Source organism: Paramormyrops kingsleyae, chromosome 1, assembly GCF_048594095.1.
Source record: "Paramormyrops kingsleyae isolate MSU_618 chromosome 1, PKINGS_0.4, whole genome shotgun sequence".
Lineage (NCBI taxonomy): Eukaryota > Metazoa > Chordata > Actinopteri > Osteoglossiformes > Mormyridae > Paramormyrops > Paramormyrops kingsleyae.
This window is the reverse complement of record NC_132797.1, coordinates 45,668,296-45,685,434: the sequence shown is the minus strand read 5'-3', so window position 1 is coordinate 45,685,434 and position 17,139 is coordinate 45,668,296.

Here is a 17,139-nt window from a genome sequence, read left to right as displayed (position 1 = left end):
GGAGGGATTTTGGCCCACTCCTCCATACAGATCTTCTCTAGATCAGTCAGGTTTCGGGGCTGTCGCTGAGCAACACAGAGTTTCAGTTCCCTCCAAAGATTTTCTATTGGATTTAGGTCTGGAGACTGGCTAGGCCACTCCAGAACCTTGATATGCTTCTTACGGAGCCACTCCTTGGTTTTCCTGGCTGTGTGCTTTGGGTCATTGTCATGTTGGAAGACCCAGCCACAACCCATCTTTAATGCTCTGACTGAGGGAAGGAGGTTTTTGCCCAATATGTCACAATACATGGCCTCGTTCATCCTCTCCTTAATACAGTGCAGTCGTCCTGTCCCCTGTGCAGAAAAACACCCCCAGAGCATGATGCTTCCAGCCCCATGCTTCACTGTAAGTATGGTATTATTGGGATGATACTCATCATTCTTCTTCCTCCAAACACGGCAAATGGAGTTAAGACCAAAAAGTTCTACTTTGGTCTCATCTGACCACAAGACTTTCTCCCATGACTCCTCTGGATCATCCAGATGGTCCCTGGCAAACTTCAGACGGGCCTGGACATGGGCTGACTTAAGCAGGGGAACCTTCCGTGCGATGCAAGATTTTAAACCATGACGTCTTAGTGTATTACTGATAGTAGCCTTGGAAACGATGGTCCCAGCTCTCTTCACGGCATTGACCAGCTCCTCCCGTGTAGTTCTGGGCTGATTCTTCACCATTCTTAGCATCATTGAAACCCCACGAGGAGAGATCTTCCGTGGGGCCCCAGTCCGAGGGACATTGACAGTCATCATTAGCCTCTTCCATTTTCTGACAATTGCTCCAACAGTTGTTTTTTTTTACCAAGCTGCTTGACAATTGCCCCGTAGCCCTTTCCAGCTTTGTGAAGGTCTATAATTTTGTCTCTTGTGTCTTTTGACAGCTCTTTGGTTTTGCCCATGTTGCTACTTAGACTTTGGCTGATTGTGGGGTGCACAGGTGTCTTTATGACCTCAAATAGGTGCTACTAATTTAGAATCATGAGCAGAGTGTAGCTGGACTATTTAAAAGCAAAATAACAGGTCTTTGAGGGTCAGAAATCTGGCTGATATGCAAGTGATCAAATACTTATTTGACACAGTAATTCACAAATAAATTGTTAAAAAATCATACAATGTGATTTCCGGATTTTTTTATTTAGATTCTGTCTCTCATTGATCAAATACTTATTGACCTCACTGTATATGCCCCCACAGAAAGTGATAAACAATTTTTTTAATCACTCTTGGACCTCATAGCTGTGGAAAGAGAGGGTGTGTGTATATGTGGAGCGGACTTAAATCTCATCATGGATCATGATCTGGACACAACAAGTACAAAGAAACACAAAAAATCACTGACAAAATTAGTAAAAATCATTATGCAAGAAACAGGACTAATAAATATATGGTGGGAATTGAATCCTCCTCTGGGACTGAATATAGGTATATTGAATAATAAAAATATTGTAGACCAAATTAAGAAGGAAATACAAAATTACTTAAAGGAAAATAACAATGGGGAGGTGGACCCAGATATAGTTTGGAATGCATTAAAATGGAAATTGATATCAATTACAAGTAATCTTAAGAAGGAAAAGGTGAAAGAATACAAAACACTTATAAATGAACTGAGACAATTGGAGCAAAGGGAAAAAAGAAAAGAACACAAAAACAAGTGATTACAATTAGAAAGAAAATTAAATGACTTACTCCAGCAAGAAAATGAACTAAGAGCAAGATACTTAAAACAAAATTATTATGACTCAGGCCCTAAATCCGCCAGATTGCTAGCAAGGCGTATTAGAAAGCAGCAAGTTCAATCCAGTATTACTAAAATGAGGGATCTGTAGGAATTATTAGCTCAGGTAATTTTTAATATCTCCACCAATATGTTTGAAATTAAGTAAAGTTTAATTAATTATTATTTAATTCTGATTATTAACCAATCGTTATGCCGAATGGTCGGCTCCTCCAAACTCAATTGCGGTATCCCTGTGAGTCTGTTAATGTGAGACTTAAATGGGATTCACTAATTACCAGTATCGCTTAGTAACCTGGGTTAGAAGGCTCGTCCAGCGAGCTGCATCAACAGGTAATGTAAATGATTGGTAGCGAAGCTCCCCTAACGGCCGATGAGAGAGAGTCTCGCGATGTTTCAGGCGAGTTTGAGGTTCAGAGCGTGTAGCAAGATCGCACAGAGGCAGGAACTTAGTGTGAGTACACAATGACGGAGGCTGAAGTTGTGTAAAAGACATGCATTTATTCCTAACTAACACTACAACTAACATAAGACAGACATTACACCTAACACACACAACAAACACGAAATAACGGAATAGAACAAACGATGTAATTATGAAAATGCAATGACCGGATTTAAATGAGTAACCTTAAATGGGAAATACTGTTCTGCAAAGCAAGCACAGTTTGTGGAAACACGACCCTAAAGTCTTATAGCAGGTTAACAGAACAGCTTAAGTTGTTAGAATGAAAGGAAGTTGGTTTACTTGGTTGAAGAGTGTGGGGGGGGGGGGGGTCTTGGCAGTTGATGGCAGAGCTGCTGAGCTGAGGGCACTCAGGAAGGCGTGGCATTTGGAGCAGTGGAGTGGAGCCCCTTTGGATTCTCTCTCCTGGTGAAGCTTTGTCTTGGGTGCTGTTCTCTGTTCAGCTGGGCCTTCACCGGAGGGCTTCTTGTGGGCTTCTCTTCTCCCGGGCTGATGTTCTCCTTCGGGCTGATGGTTATTCTCTGCGCACCTTTGTTCTGAGGTTCAGGTTTTTATGGTCTAAAGTTCATGAATAGGGATGACCAGGAATTTGACTCCAGGCCCAATGGCTGGCCATCCATTTGGCAGGCTTTCGGAAGGGGGTCTGTATCAGTCCTTTTGGGATGTATGGCCTGACTGATTCCCCCTTTACTGGTGATTTTCATTAAGCTGTTATAACTTTTGATACATCCACTTTTATGGTAGTCACTGACCAGATTTGGAATGAGGGGTGATTAACTATCAGTTTGACACCAAACATGCCATACCAGCTTCACAGGTACATACGCCATACCATCTGTATTAATTGATTAAACAATTAATTATTTTATCTATGTGACTGATTCACATCAGTTTAGGATACAGGTGTTTTGGGTTGCACCTCAACAGATGTTACACTTTGTGTAGACATTACATCAAATATTCATATTACAAACAGCACATCTTATCCATAGAGGGCTTATCCATTAGTTTGTGGTAATATCAATATAAGTTGCACATCTGGACACAACATATCTTGGTTGGTGTGGCTTATTCTAATTGATCTTCTCCAAAATGGATAATGTACACCTTAATTCAGCTCTTTTTAATATAGCATGGTAGAACAAAGAAACTTGGTAACGGTCCATCAAGATCAGATAAGGACCACAAAGGAATGTTGGAAGAGAAGGGGGGTTTTAACAAAGAAGACTCTCTAAAAGTTAGGACACATTGGTTACACTAATTTTCCAGATTCTTCTGGTATACCATGAGAACATTTATACAATGGTAGCTATACCTATCTATTTATTTAAATTTATATGTGTTCAAGTGCATAGGGGTAAAATAGGTGATACTCCGTGAACATGGTTATAAGGGTGGCACACAAAACACTAAGATTGTCTAAGGACACATACAAACATAACCTATCTGTATATTGAGAGTAGTAGTCATGAGTAAATCAATATACAGGGTATACAAAAGCCAAACTTAAATGAAATTTCCTTTAGGGTGTTCGTCTTTTGGGTGAGTGATATGTAAGGCAGAGTGTATGGGGAGGGGGTTGTGTGCCAAGTCGAGGGACCCCTGTCCATTAGGTCCACTCTGCTTGTCTGTAGGTCCCTGAATCTTTGGGCAATAAAAGTTGGAGTGCTGGCCTCCCTTGTTATCTGTGTGTGTGTGTGTTTATGTGTGTAACCCCCCTTTGGTGCCTCTCATAGCAGGCTCGGCCTTGTCTCAGGCCACCTGGAATTTAGGCCCTGTGATATGTGCATGTGTGATCCTACAGATCCAAAAACGAATCAAATGACATACAAATCGAAAGAAATAGAAAACATCTTTAAAGATTATTATAAAGACCTTTATACTCAAACATCAGCCTCTAGTCAGGATGCAATCAAAACCTATCTTGAAACCTTAGATCTACCCTCGATAGGCACTGAACAAAACAAGTGTATAACAAACCAAATAACTGAGATGGAGATCCAAACAGCAATAGGGAAATTAAAAACAAATAAAACACCGGGAAGTGATGGATTCCCATCAAAATAGTATAAAAAGTTTGCAAACGATTTTTTGAAGTTATTTCATACTACTCTCAATTGGATTCTTGCAAATAACATGACTCCCCCCTCCTGGCAGGAGGCAATAATTACGGTATTACCTAAACCATCAAAAGAGAAAGAATTTTGCCAAAATTATAGAGATTTTAAATACAGACTACAAACTATATACTTCCATTATATCAAATCGAATTAAATCATTTATACCCAATCTGAAGAACATTGCATATCATACACAGAATACATAAAAATAAAATATCTTCAGCACTGATAAGCCTTGATGCAGAAAGGGCATTTGATTTTGCTGGGGGACTTCAACGCTCACGTGGGCAATGACAGTGTGACCTGAAGGGGGGTGATTGGGAGGAACAGCCTCCTGATCTGAGCCCGAGTGGTGTTCTGTTATTGGACTTCTGTGCAATGCATGGTTTGTCCATAACGAACACCATGTTCGAGCATAAGGGTGTTCATAACTGGACATGGTACGAACATCTGATCTGCGGCCTTCTGTCTTGGACACTTGGGTAAAGAGAGGGACATAGCTGTCAATTGATCACCACCTGGTGGTGAGTTGGCTCAGGTGGCGGGGGAGGAAGCTGGTCAGACCTGGTAGGCCCAAGCGCATAGTGAGGGTCTGCTGGGAACGTCTGGCAGAGGCTCCTGTTCGCTTTAACTCGCACCTCCGGCAGAATTTCAACTGCATACCGGGGGAGGTTGGGGACATTGTGTTGAATGGACACTGTTCCGGACCTCCATTGTGGAAGCGGCCGTACGGATCTGTGGCTGCAGGGTGGTCGGGGCCAGTCGTGGTGGTAACCCTTGTAGTTGATGGTGGACACCAGAGGTTAGGGGGGCTGTCAAGCTGAAGAAGGAGGCCTTCCAGGAATTATTAGCCCAGGGGTCTCCGGAGGCAGCTGACGGGTACCGGCAGGCCAGGCGGAACGTGGCTCGGGCGGTCGCAGAAGCAAAAACCCGGGCATGGGAGGAGTTCGGTGAGGCTATGGAAAGTGACTTTCGGTCAGCCTCAAAAAGGTTCTGGCAAATCATCCGGAATATCAGGAGGTGGAAGCAGCTCCTGGTTCCTAATATTTATAGTGGGGAGGGGGTGCTGTTGACCTCACCTGGGGACATCACCCAGAGGTGGAAGGAATACTTTGAGGACCTCCTCAACCCTGCCTCAGATACAGATCTGGCCATTAAAAATGCGTCTATTTTCACGCGGCATCCTGCAATTCGGCACGCGTGATCACGCGTCTCCCTGCAAGCGCTTTTTCAGATTTTTTTAAAACGTTGTTGCGCTTCATATAATATCCACCAGGTGGCGCAAGGAACAACATTCTGTAGCCAAACACCATGGCCAGCTCTAGGGGGCGCCTGCGCGGGATCTGACAGAATTCTCGCGAGACCATTTAAATAACTCCGCAAGTTTTTGTCATATACACATTTAAAAAACACCCTCAGAAACCTTCTACTTTCCAAATATATATAGGTAGAAACTAAATATATTTTTACAGCTTCGTGATACGAATAGAAAGAACAAGAGTGACTGATTAAGCGTCTGCGTCTCGAAGCAGCTCTGATCAATTTTTTTTAGGTCTTCTTAAACTACTGCAAGATTGCAGCACACTTGACAGGATGCCAACATCTTCAAAAGATGTCACAATAAATGTTATTAACAAAAGTGGAATAATAAATACACCAGAATCCTGATGCATAACGTTGCTACTTTGTGGTCCGAGTTCATTTGGAACAAATTGAAATATCAATTGGAATATAGCCTGGACTATGAGTAACAAATATTGGATAAGTAATAACAATAATAAGTATACTTTTAAAATAAATATATTATTAAAAATGGCTTCTCAAATGATGAAATTTAGTCATACACTGAGCTGTTTTACTAGTGAAGAACTTTTAAACATGATAAAAATTGAAAGAAGAAAAAAATCATGAGGGAAATTTGTATATATGAAAGTACATGCTGACATTTGCAGATGTGCCTAATTGTTAAGCATGTTTTTAAACCCTGCAACTTCTGTAACATGGTAGCTAGAAAACTGAATACCGAATATGAGGCTAACTTAACCGCGGTGCAGTACCGTTGTTTGGGCTTGTTTTACTATCAGTACAGTCATTTCCGGGTCACGGCATTTGTATTAAATGAAAAAAACAAAATCGGACATGAGCGCTCATTATCCGTTTGTTCCTTTTTTGTTTTGAGAACAAAATGGGAAATCGGAAAACGAGCCATTATTCGTTTTGTCATTTTGGTTTTGGAAACAAAAACTGATAAATACGAGTGGTTTTCCGTTTTTCTTGTTTTGGTTTCATATTAAAAACGGATGAACGAATGATACACGGATTCTGCTGCTTTGCCTCTTTTTCTCTACTATGAATGTGGGGATCGGTGGATTGTCATTCCCTGTTTCACTGCCAGGATTAATTGTATAGAGCGAGGGGTTTTATTATTTCTGTGTGTTTTGGGTTGGGACGCCATTAGGGAGGAAGGGAACTTTGTGGTGGCATTTTGTATTGTGTGCAGCAGCAGGGCGCTGGTATGTGTGCATGGACCAGGGTACGTTTTAACCGTTTGTTTTTTGGTATGTTTAAAACCAGAAAAAACAGAAAATGGTCGTTCAGCCTGATTTCCCATTTCCCGTTCTTACTGGCAAAAACAAATTTACCATTTGATATTTGGTTTTCATGGTGGGTGGGCTTTCGACGCCCCCCTTAATTCTGATTGGTTTGTGCGCACTATAATGCCTGTTTGAGCTGTAAGCAGAATTTCTACGGCAAGCCAGACAGAGGCATGCGCAAAAAAGCGCATAGGAATCAAAGCCCATCATCCGCGATGTTGGTGCATTCTCGTCAGGTCCAGTTGGTGTGTGTGTTTTTTTCGTGTATTGTATATGCTCTTTTTCACGCTTGTCATGGTCAGGTGTACTGTTTTTAGCAGCAACAATAGCAAAGGTAAATGATTCTTCAGGATTCCAAAAATTGTGAAAAACAACAACAACGCGATCCAGAGTGGACAGGGGAAGTTTTATTATCGACAACATTCCACAGTGGATTAGTTTGCGGAGTTCTCTTTGTCAGTTGCTAAAAATAACTCAAAATTACTCGTGTTTCTCTGTGTTTAGAACTATTACTATTACTCTTACAATCTTTGTGGCCGATATCGGCTTAGTTTTTATTAGCACGCTAATATGCCACTGCATCTCATAATCCCCGTTCTGTTCATGGTTGTGGCGAGTGATGTAACCTAACGTCAGTACAAGTAATTTTATTGGTATATATATCAAAAGTAAGCTGATGGCAAAAAATTGTTCGGTTTTTAAAAATACGAATAGGAAACATCCTTGTCTTGTCGTGTTAGCTTTTTTGTTGTTCAGTAACTTTGGACATTTAATTAAATTAAATATTCTGATTATATAAAAGTGGTTGATTTGCATTTATTTCTGAAGATTTTACACGTTCTCTTACAGTTCAGGGGTGCCAATAATTTTGACCAAGACTGTGTGTGTGGACCCTTGTTGCTGAGGTATTTCAATTCGTTTTAAGAGTCACATGTTCACATAATGTAGTTCACATTAATATTTTTTATAGTACTTTTCAGGTTTCGATTTGTGAATTAGCTTGAAGAACTTATTTGCAAATATTATGGTGTTTCTGTATATTGACGGAAAACATGCATTTAATAGCTTTGAAATATCACCTCATAAAATGAAGTTTGACAGAACGTTTTTTCTATATATAATTTGGAATTAAATGCATGGTAATGTATGAAACCAGGTTTGATGGTCTTGCATTTTTATTGCTTATTTTTGAAGGTCTAGTAAATATGAATTTCGACAGTTCACGCCAAAAGTTCCTGGTTCTACACAAAAAGTTACTGCAGTAGGAGAGAGCCTTATCCCGCCCGCTTGCTCGCTCATACACACACACGCAGGCACACAGCACTTCTCACTCTCTCCGCGTGTTTCACGTGATATACGACGATGGATTTTTAAAAATGGGGGGCCTATCCGAGAGTCGTACTGGTGCAACTAGTTATAAAATTTAGGTGCACTGTCTCCAAAAAGAGCTGCATAATGCAATCTAACCGTCTTAGTCTGGAGCCCTGGGATATGTTGACAGCCGGACCAAAAAAAAAAGCGAGGCATTAATAGATTGGTATTTATGCGGTGAATAATCTAGAGACAGCATCGTACGAAGCGTAAACTATTGTGCAGTCAGTCGGTTTGTGACCTCTCAACTGGACAGTATCAGTTAGAATCAGAGCATGTGAGCGGAGCGGAGCGGTGAGAATTTCCGCTCCTCGCTCACGAGGCTGTTGGCTCCGCCCGCTCCTCCGCTCTAATTCGCATTAAGCCGCTCCGCTCAACACCGCTCCTCGCTCCACTAAAATTTCCTCCCGCTCCAGTCAAATCGCTCCACGCTCACTCCAACTTAAAAGAGGGACAAATAATCTGCATGCCTAACAAATGTCACCTTAAACCGAAGCCTTATGTCATAAAGAAATATGAGCAACGGCAACATTGCCATTCAGAACAGAAAATATTTATTTTTAAGCAACTTATAGGCAACAACGGACAGGTTTGGCAATGGCATTCCACACAAAAATAGCCTTAAAAATAAAGGAATCAGTGGGTTTAATAGCCTAAAAAATATACAGGCACGTTTTAAATTCCTCAGTTTTTTTTCTGTTGATGCAGCACGTCTCTAAAATAAAATTTCACTGACAGCGTTACGTGAAATTTAAAAAAAATCTAATTAGACCTACTTTGAATGACAAAAAGAATTTATTTGATTACCAATATTTACTTTATAGGCTTTTATACTTTAATTTACTTTATAGCCTTGCTCGCGTTTTGCTCTGGCTTCGGCCTATTCGCGTAGCACACTCTCACGTTTCTGAGAAAAGTGATTCCAAAGTGAATCTTTACTCACTGAAACAGTTTCACCCCATTCTTGTTCTTGCTTTACATTATTGTCATCTATACGTTTGATAAGAATAGTACACTTATATGATTTATCAGTTTCCTTTGAGAAATACTTTGCGAATTGCATCTCGGCCAATTTGTGTAACAGTCTTGATAATTGTACAGATGAATTCTGGGTAGATTTGGGCACACCTCAGAATCATACGTAGTGTGAGCGGTACCGGAGCGAAACTGGAGCGAGACAAAGCGACCGCTCCAGCCTTAATTAAAAAACCGCTCCATGCTCTGACGAAATTCCGCCCGCTCCGCTCACATGTTCTGGTTAGAATCAAGGTTTCACTGGACAGTAACCTCAGCTGTGATCACGTGCAGCCACTTGATAACTGGCAAAACACACTCAATGAAGTTCTTTAGACCGATTAAAGAATTATTAGTAAAAAGTACCTCCTAGTTTTCAAGTTGTCACGACCTGCTCGTATGATCCACATGTGTGCCACGCCCCCCTCATTACCTCGTGTTAATCCCTGATTGTCATCACCTGTTTCCTGTTTCTTTTACATTGTCCTGTGTATATTAGTCCGCGTCTCCCTCCCAGATCCGTCAGTGATGTTTGTTGATGTCTGTCCAGTCCGTGCCATTAAAACCCCGTTTGCCTACACTTTGAGGGAATAATTAATAAAATAAAGGGAATGATTCTATAAGGCTGTAACTAATCAAAACGAGAACTGACTGGCGCGCCGGAAAGGCAAGGCTACCTAATCGGAACAGATAGGGAGGGCGACAGAGAATATCAGCGGCCCCTACTTATCTTTTAGCCTTCCAGAAGGACAACTACAGTACGAGCCGGCTGGAATCACACATGTGGTTGTCACGTACACGGAAGGTACCGAGAAGGGGGGGGGATGCCCAAAGGGCTTTAAAAGGGATACAGCTGATACATATGGCAGAGCCTCCTCCTGTACATGCTGAATGTATGTCAGACGGCCGCTCCCTGATTATAATCAGTCAAGACAATAAACCGGTGATTTGCAACTTCTCCCTGTGTCAGCTGTGAATCTCTTCTCATCCACGGACCCGGTGGAGACGCCGTGCTCCAACAATTTGGGGGCTCGTCCGGGATCCCCAGGAGATTCGCAGGATTCGGCTAAGGGGTGACGCGGCCTACTTGGACACAGAGAACTGCAGGGCCCAACCAGAAGAGGTAAGCAGAGCCTGTTATATCAAAATCTGCACATTGGATATGTCAAATTGAGCAGTTTGAAGTTTCCAGGGGCCCGTCGGTAAATTAAGACAGAAGAGAGGTTGCACGCACTGTGTTTATATAATATATTGGGTATGTCTATGTATTGTGTATGCATTGTGTCCAGGTATTGTGCGCAGAGAAATAGAACCTTAAGGAGCGGAGGGCACGGGACCCCCGCAGGGAAATAGAATTTTAAGGAGCAGGCAGGGAAATAGGACCTTAGGGAGAGGAGGGTACGAGACCCCCGCATTGTATTTGGTGTGGCAACCCCACTATTTGCTGACGAGCGGTAGAAAAGCTAGGTTAGAATCCCGGGGAATTCAAGACCCCCGAATGCTAGACTGGCCAGAGGGAATAAGGTCCCCCTCTCTAAAACAGGTTGGAGTCTCGAGACGAGGAGCCTCAAAGCTATTTGTGTGTTGTTGTGCTGAGTTGTGGGTGAGCAGGGTTGTGGGTTCTTCCTGTTCAGGGTGCTCGCCGCTCGCTCTCTGTTGGTCGAGCTGCCCGTGGCTCTGCTGTCACTGCTTGCGGTCTTACAGTTTGTCAGAACCGAAGGGGAGTTCTGAGCAATTGGATGCCCAAAAGCATGCCAGCCCGGCCGCACCCGCTGACTCAGTACGGGCAGGGCCGACGGGTACCTCGGGCGTTCATTACAACTGCCGAGCAGGACCTCGCCTAGGGTGAGTTCTAAGAACACCCCTAGCTTGGACTCTCGGGAGGGTGGGTGACGCCTGAAGGCTATTTTGCCGGCCTTGGTCGAGTCAGAACACCGGTAGTGCGGTCGATAAGCTGACTCCCACCTGGGTTGTCTCAGTTGTGCGTACAGAACACCCCCTTCCAAGTTGACATTGCTGGAGATCGGGGGGGTTTCGGCTGGGAGCGGGCTTGTTTGACTGGGATTGAGCTTGTGCGACGTGCCCTGTTCAGGGGGGACACAACAGTGAGCTGCTCTGAATATAGTCTTATTATTTTAGAAGTTGTTGATTTATGTATTGGTGGTGTTTGTTGGTAGGACATTCGACCAGGATAAGGAGGTGTACTAAGTGTGGGTAGCTGAACCCACATCCGGAGGCAGAAGGGCTGTTAGACAAGGGATCAAAACAGTCAGGACTGATTAACTCTCTGGGGTCGAGTATGTCATCGGCGACATCGCGTACTTTTCGCGTCTATTTCAGTTTATATCTCGCTGAAATCTTAATGTAGAATCATGAAAAAAACGCTGGCTAAATCCGTAATCTGTCTTCTTTTCAAAACGTCCATTGTCGGAAGTATTAAAGTTTTTTTTAATTAGGTTAAATCGGCAGAAAAGTAAACCATGTCATCTTACTTTGTTTTACCTGCATCGGGGGCGTGTAGTGCCGCTCTCACCTGAAGATCGCTATTCACATTCTAAATAGCCGCATTAGCGCGTATTCAAATCGCATTCGCATGGTAATTTTATTAACAGCGCAACGGTGAAACGCGATCCAGATACATCCCCTTCAGCGCCATAAAAGGGGGTTGGGGACGTGGCCAGGTGACAATGGCTCATTCATACACATGAAAGTTGCTACATATTCAATGAAAGGAGCCAGAAATAGTGACATGAGTTAGGTTTTTCTTATTTATTTATCCAAATGAATGTTGCATCTACACCATTTAGTCATCTTCATGTAGCCAAGACTTTGGTGATCAGATATCTGGGATCAAAACAAACTGCCAGCATTGCTTACTATGTACTTTTATAATGTTTCTGCAAGTGTTCCAAACTGCATTTTGCAATGTCTATACTTTGATGTCAAATTTCAAACTTAACAAAAATCTGACATATTTACAATATATATTAAAATAAAGATGAGTGTAATGGCAAAACAAATACATAAGAAATAATTTATTTGCCATGAATTAAGTTTATGATATTTGAAGAAATGTGTGATCATGCCTCAGTCAGTGAAAGTGTGTTTCCTACCCCTAGACCCCAAAGGGTTAAAGATGGACCGCGAGTTTGATCGGGAGCTAGATGACGGGGGATGGGCGCCCCCGGAAAATACAGTGTGGAAGCCACTAGTAAAGCAGACCCAGGTGGTGAAGGAAGCCATAGAAGGGGCAAGTGGTGAAGGAGATAAAGAGAAGGAGGTAGCTGATGCCGGGGAGCGTATGTGTGGGGCGGTTCGAAGTGCCGGGTGTCGAGTAGAGGATAAGCGCTCACTGGGAGAATTACTGTGGAAAAAGGAGAGAGAGCATGCTAGCCAAAGGGACGGAGCAGCAAGGCAGAGGGCGACAGCCAGTATAGTGCAAAAAGGGAAGTGGAAAAAAGAGGAAGAGAGGCATGAGAAGGAAAGGAGAGTGTGGGTGAGATTAGCCATATTTTGACAAGGGACAGACCACCTCCATAGTGAGGAAAAAGGGGAGGGTAAGTCACTCCCTCCCGTAAAAGAAAAACAAGTAAAACATGGGGATTGTCCCTCAGCGTATAAGGGTAGGGAGGTGCTCTCAACAGCGCCCCCGGCCCATATGTGCCCCATGATCAATGTGACAGGAGGAACCCTCCACATTCGAACACAGGATACTCAGGAAGTCTCAGACTGTGTCCGGTCTGGGAAGACAGAGGAGGACTCAGACAGGGACTCAGACGTAGGATCTGAGTGCTCTAGTCAAGGGAAAAGAGATAGGTCAGATGTCCATGAAAATACAAGGGCACAAGAGCAGCCAGCATTTGGTAACAGAGTATTGAGGGAACAGGCAGAAAACCTAGGGGGAGGGGGATGTGCTAAACCCGTCACACCAGGGAGAGAGCTAGGCCCCAGCGGCCGGACGCAGAAGAAAGTAGAGGTGCTGGGCCAGTTGTTAGGGTTACTTGAGGAAGAGGAGACAGAAGTGGCCCTACAGATAGACGGACTCAGCGAGGAATACATAGAGGGACTGCCAGGCCCGTCTGGAAATATATACGGCCTGCGCTCCAGAGGCATGCAGCTCCCCCTATTGGGGGGAGCAGGCAGTGGAAGGGAAAGGTATAAACCTTTCTCTATAGGAGATGTGCAGGCCTTGGCAGATAAAATGCCCCCCCGGCAGAGGGGGGAGGACAGTGGATGGAGAAGTTAGACCAACTCACTCAGGGCATGACGCTTGCACTGGGAGATTTCCGGGCGGTGGCAGCCCGCTGCTTGACTAAACATTCCCTACAGGGCGTAGAAGACAGAGCAGGGACTATTACATATGCAGACAATATGTGTCTGACGATGGTGGTGATGCGCTTGGGTGACGTCATGCGGGAGATGTTCCCCGCCCCTAGTGGAGCAGCCGTCCCAAAGTTTACGTGGGATCCTAAGGTTCACCCTAGAGAATATTTGGATAAATGTAAAGAGGATTGGCCCCGTCGAACCGGGTGCCACCCAGGGCAGGAAGGGGTGCAGCGGGAGTGGTTTAGGCGGGCAGTAATGGAGGGGGTCCCAGAGGCAGTTAGGTCAGCTATACTGGGCAGCCCGGAACTCCCGGGAGCAGACTCCCATGTGTGGGACCGGCATGTACTACACCATTTGCAGAGGGCACAAGAGGAAGCAGAAAAGGAAAAGAGTAACCTTAAGGAATTACAGACACAATTACTGAAGCTGCAGGTGGGCGAAGCGAGGCAAAAGGCTAATGAAGCTAAAAGGAAAGAGCAGGGAAAGCAGATGGTGGCGGGGGTGTCCCCAGGGGGACCACCGATATACCCGCCCGGCCCTTGGAACTGGCCACCCACCTCCCAACAGGGAGGGTGGGGCCAGCAATGGGGAAGGGGCCGAGGCGGTTGGCGCCGGGGATACAGGGGCCGGGGCTGGGGAAGGGGTGCTCCACAGAGGGGACCTCCGTCAGGTGTATGTTTCAGGTTTGGGGTGGAAGGACACTGGGCCAGGACTTGCCCAGCAGCGGTCCCAGCCAATGTCCACGGCAGGGGAGGCCCTCTTGGAAATCAGGTGATGGCCCCCAACCCCCAAGCGGCTCCCACAGCAGGACAATATCCAGCAGTGGAGGCAGGGGAGTGGGACTGGTACCCCTCCTCACCATGACGGTTCCCGCGAACGGCCCGGGATGCAGGGGAGGCAGACCCTATGCTGTCCCTTATGGTCATGGACAAAGAACTGCCATTTCTGGTAGACACAGGAGCCACGTATTCCACTCTTAACCTGGTTCCACAACAACATCATCTGTCTACCTCAACAGTGACCGTTGTGGGCTTCTCGGGGGAAGAACAGAGACTGCCAGTGACTAAACCGGTGAAGGTTGTGGTGGGAAAACAGACCTTTCTCCACCCGTTCGTGGTGTCTTCTTCCGTTCCAGCGAACCTCCTGGGACGGGACATGCTGGTGAAGCTGGGGGCCTCGATCCTGTGTAGTGCAGACGGACTGGTGGTCACCCTGCCGGAGGGCACTCGCCTGCGGTGCACGGGACAGTGGCTGGTACAGCCGGTCCAGAGTCAGGCCCTAGCAGACATCTATTGGGGCCTACTAGAACCCAGCCTGGCTGGCATCCTGGCGGCCTACTCAGCGTGGCGGCCCTGGATCTCGCTCCTAGAGCCCTATGTACCCCCACCTGACCCTCCTCATGTGACCCTTTCCTACGACAGGGATAGTACTGATTGGTATGAGGAACTGTTTGTTGAGCAACTAGAAGGCCAGCAGTGGCAAGTTGCCTCTGAGAACTTATATGTGGGTCCCGAAGGGGTAGCCTCAGCCACACTGCTTACCCCAGAACAGCTGCCCTGGTACATGATGGGACAGGAAGCTGTCCCACATGTCTCTCTGGCCCTCCATCCTAAACACCAGGCCAAGGATTTGGGCCCGATGGTGAAACGGGCCAGAGAAACTGAGGACTGGGTACAGACCCAGATCCCACAGGTCTCCTTCTCGCCCTCCTGCAGTACCTATCGCATACAGGTCACAGCCCTCCTGCAACATGAGCAGATAGCTAGAGATCACGGGTGTGAAAAGGCGGTGGCCCTTCTGGCGTCTCTGCCAGATTCGCTGTGGCCCACCAGCCCCACAGATGTAGGTCTAATATCCTGCATGCCAGTGCAGTTCCAACTTCAATCAGGGGAGGGTCCCCTCTGGCTCAAACAGTACCCGCACAAGCCGGCGGCGGAGGAAGGGATAGCTGAGACTATAGAGGGCCTCTTGCGGGCCGGGGTGTTAGAGCCCTCCACTTCTCAGTGGAACACCCCCATCCTCCCAGTGGCAAAACCCGGCACAGGCAAATATCGGATGGCCCACGACTTACGCGCCATAAACAACCTCCTGCTGACCCCTACTGTTCCAGTTCCAAACTAATCTAACTAAACTAATCTGACCCCGCAACAAAAATGGTTCACATGCATTGATCTAGCAAATGCTTTTTTCTGTTTGCCCTTAGCAGAGGAGTGTAGGGACATATTCTCATTCACTTACAGGGGCTGCCAGCTGCGGTACACCCGCCTGCCTCAAGGGTTTGCCCTTTCTCCAGGTATCTTTAACCAGGGCCTGAAGCAGGCTTTGCAGGGGTGTCCTCTCCCGGACGGTGTCACCCTTGTCCAATACGTGGACGATCTTTTGATCGCGGCCCCAACAGCGGAGGCGGCCCTACAGGCCACCCAGTCAGTGCTGCGCCTTCTGTCAGAAAAAGACTTTAACCCCCTGGGGCCTGAGGCCTTTTTTCCACTCTCGAGGTAGTCTGACATGCCTTGACATTTTAAAATATTTCACCTATCTAAAAAACACTTATCCCAAAGTGATACATTTGCTTTTATTCAGCACAAACTCAGCACCAATAATCTGAGACCTCTTAGAATGTTATTATTCAATTTTTTGTTAAAATCAACTTTAAACATATACTTTTCAAAAACCTATTTTCAGACATGCTGAGAAATTGTAAAAAATCACATTATAGACATTTCTAGGTAAGACTTTTGAGCTCTGAGGCTTATAGACACAGGGGTTGGCTACACATAGGTGAAAGTGACATTCAGAAATTTTATATGGTTTGATTACTAAAGTGTTAGAACTTTGGAGTGACACTCTTTTTCTCAAAGTCAGTGGTCTTCACAATGAATATTGATGAGATAGGTGTCCTCACACCTGTAGTAGTTTGCATACTGTCAATGGCCCATCAGTCTGGAATGTCACTGCACCCCACACCCATCACTTTGGAAAGGCAGTTTGAAACGCAAGAAAAGTAGCAACAATAAAATCCCTTTTACAGTTTATTGATAGATGGAATGAAAAATGAAAAACTGTGACTATATAAATATAGAAAGCGATAAATATGATGCAGTGACTATTATTGACGCTCTGGGGACGAGGGCATCATCGACCGCGTATCTTTCTTGTGTATTTCAGTTTATATCTCGCTGAAATCATTATGTAGAATCATGAAAAAAACACTGACTAAATCCGTTATCTGTCTTCTTTTCAAAACTTCCATTGTCAGAAGTATTAAAGTTTTTAAAATTAGGCTAAATAGGCAAAAAAGCCAATCGTGTCACCTTTCTTTGTTTTACTTGCGTCGGGAGCGTGTAGGACCGCTCTCAGCGGAAGATCGCTATTCACGTTCTAAATACGCTGCGTTTGAATCGGCGACCACGTGATTACAGGCACACAGGCTTAGCCCACTGAGCTATGAACACAGGTATGAGCTTCGCTGCTG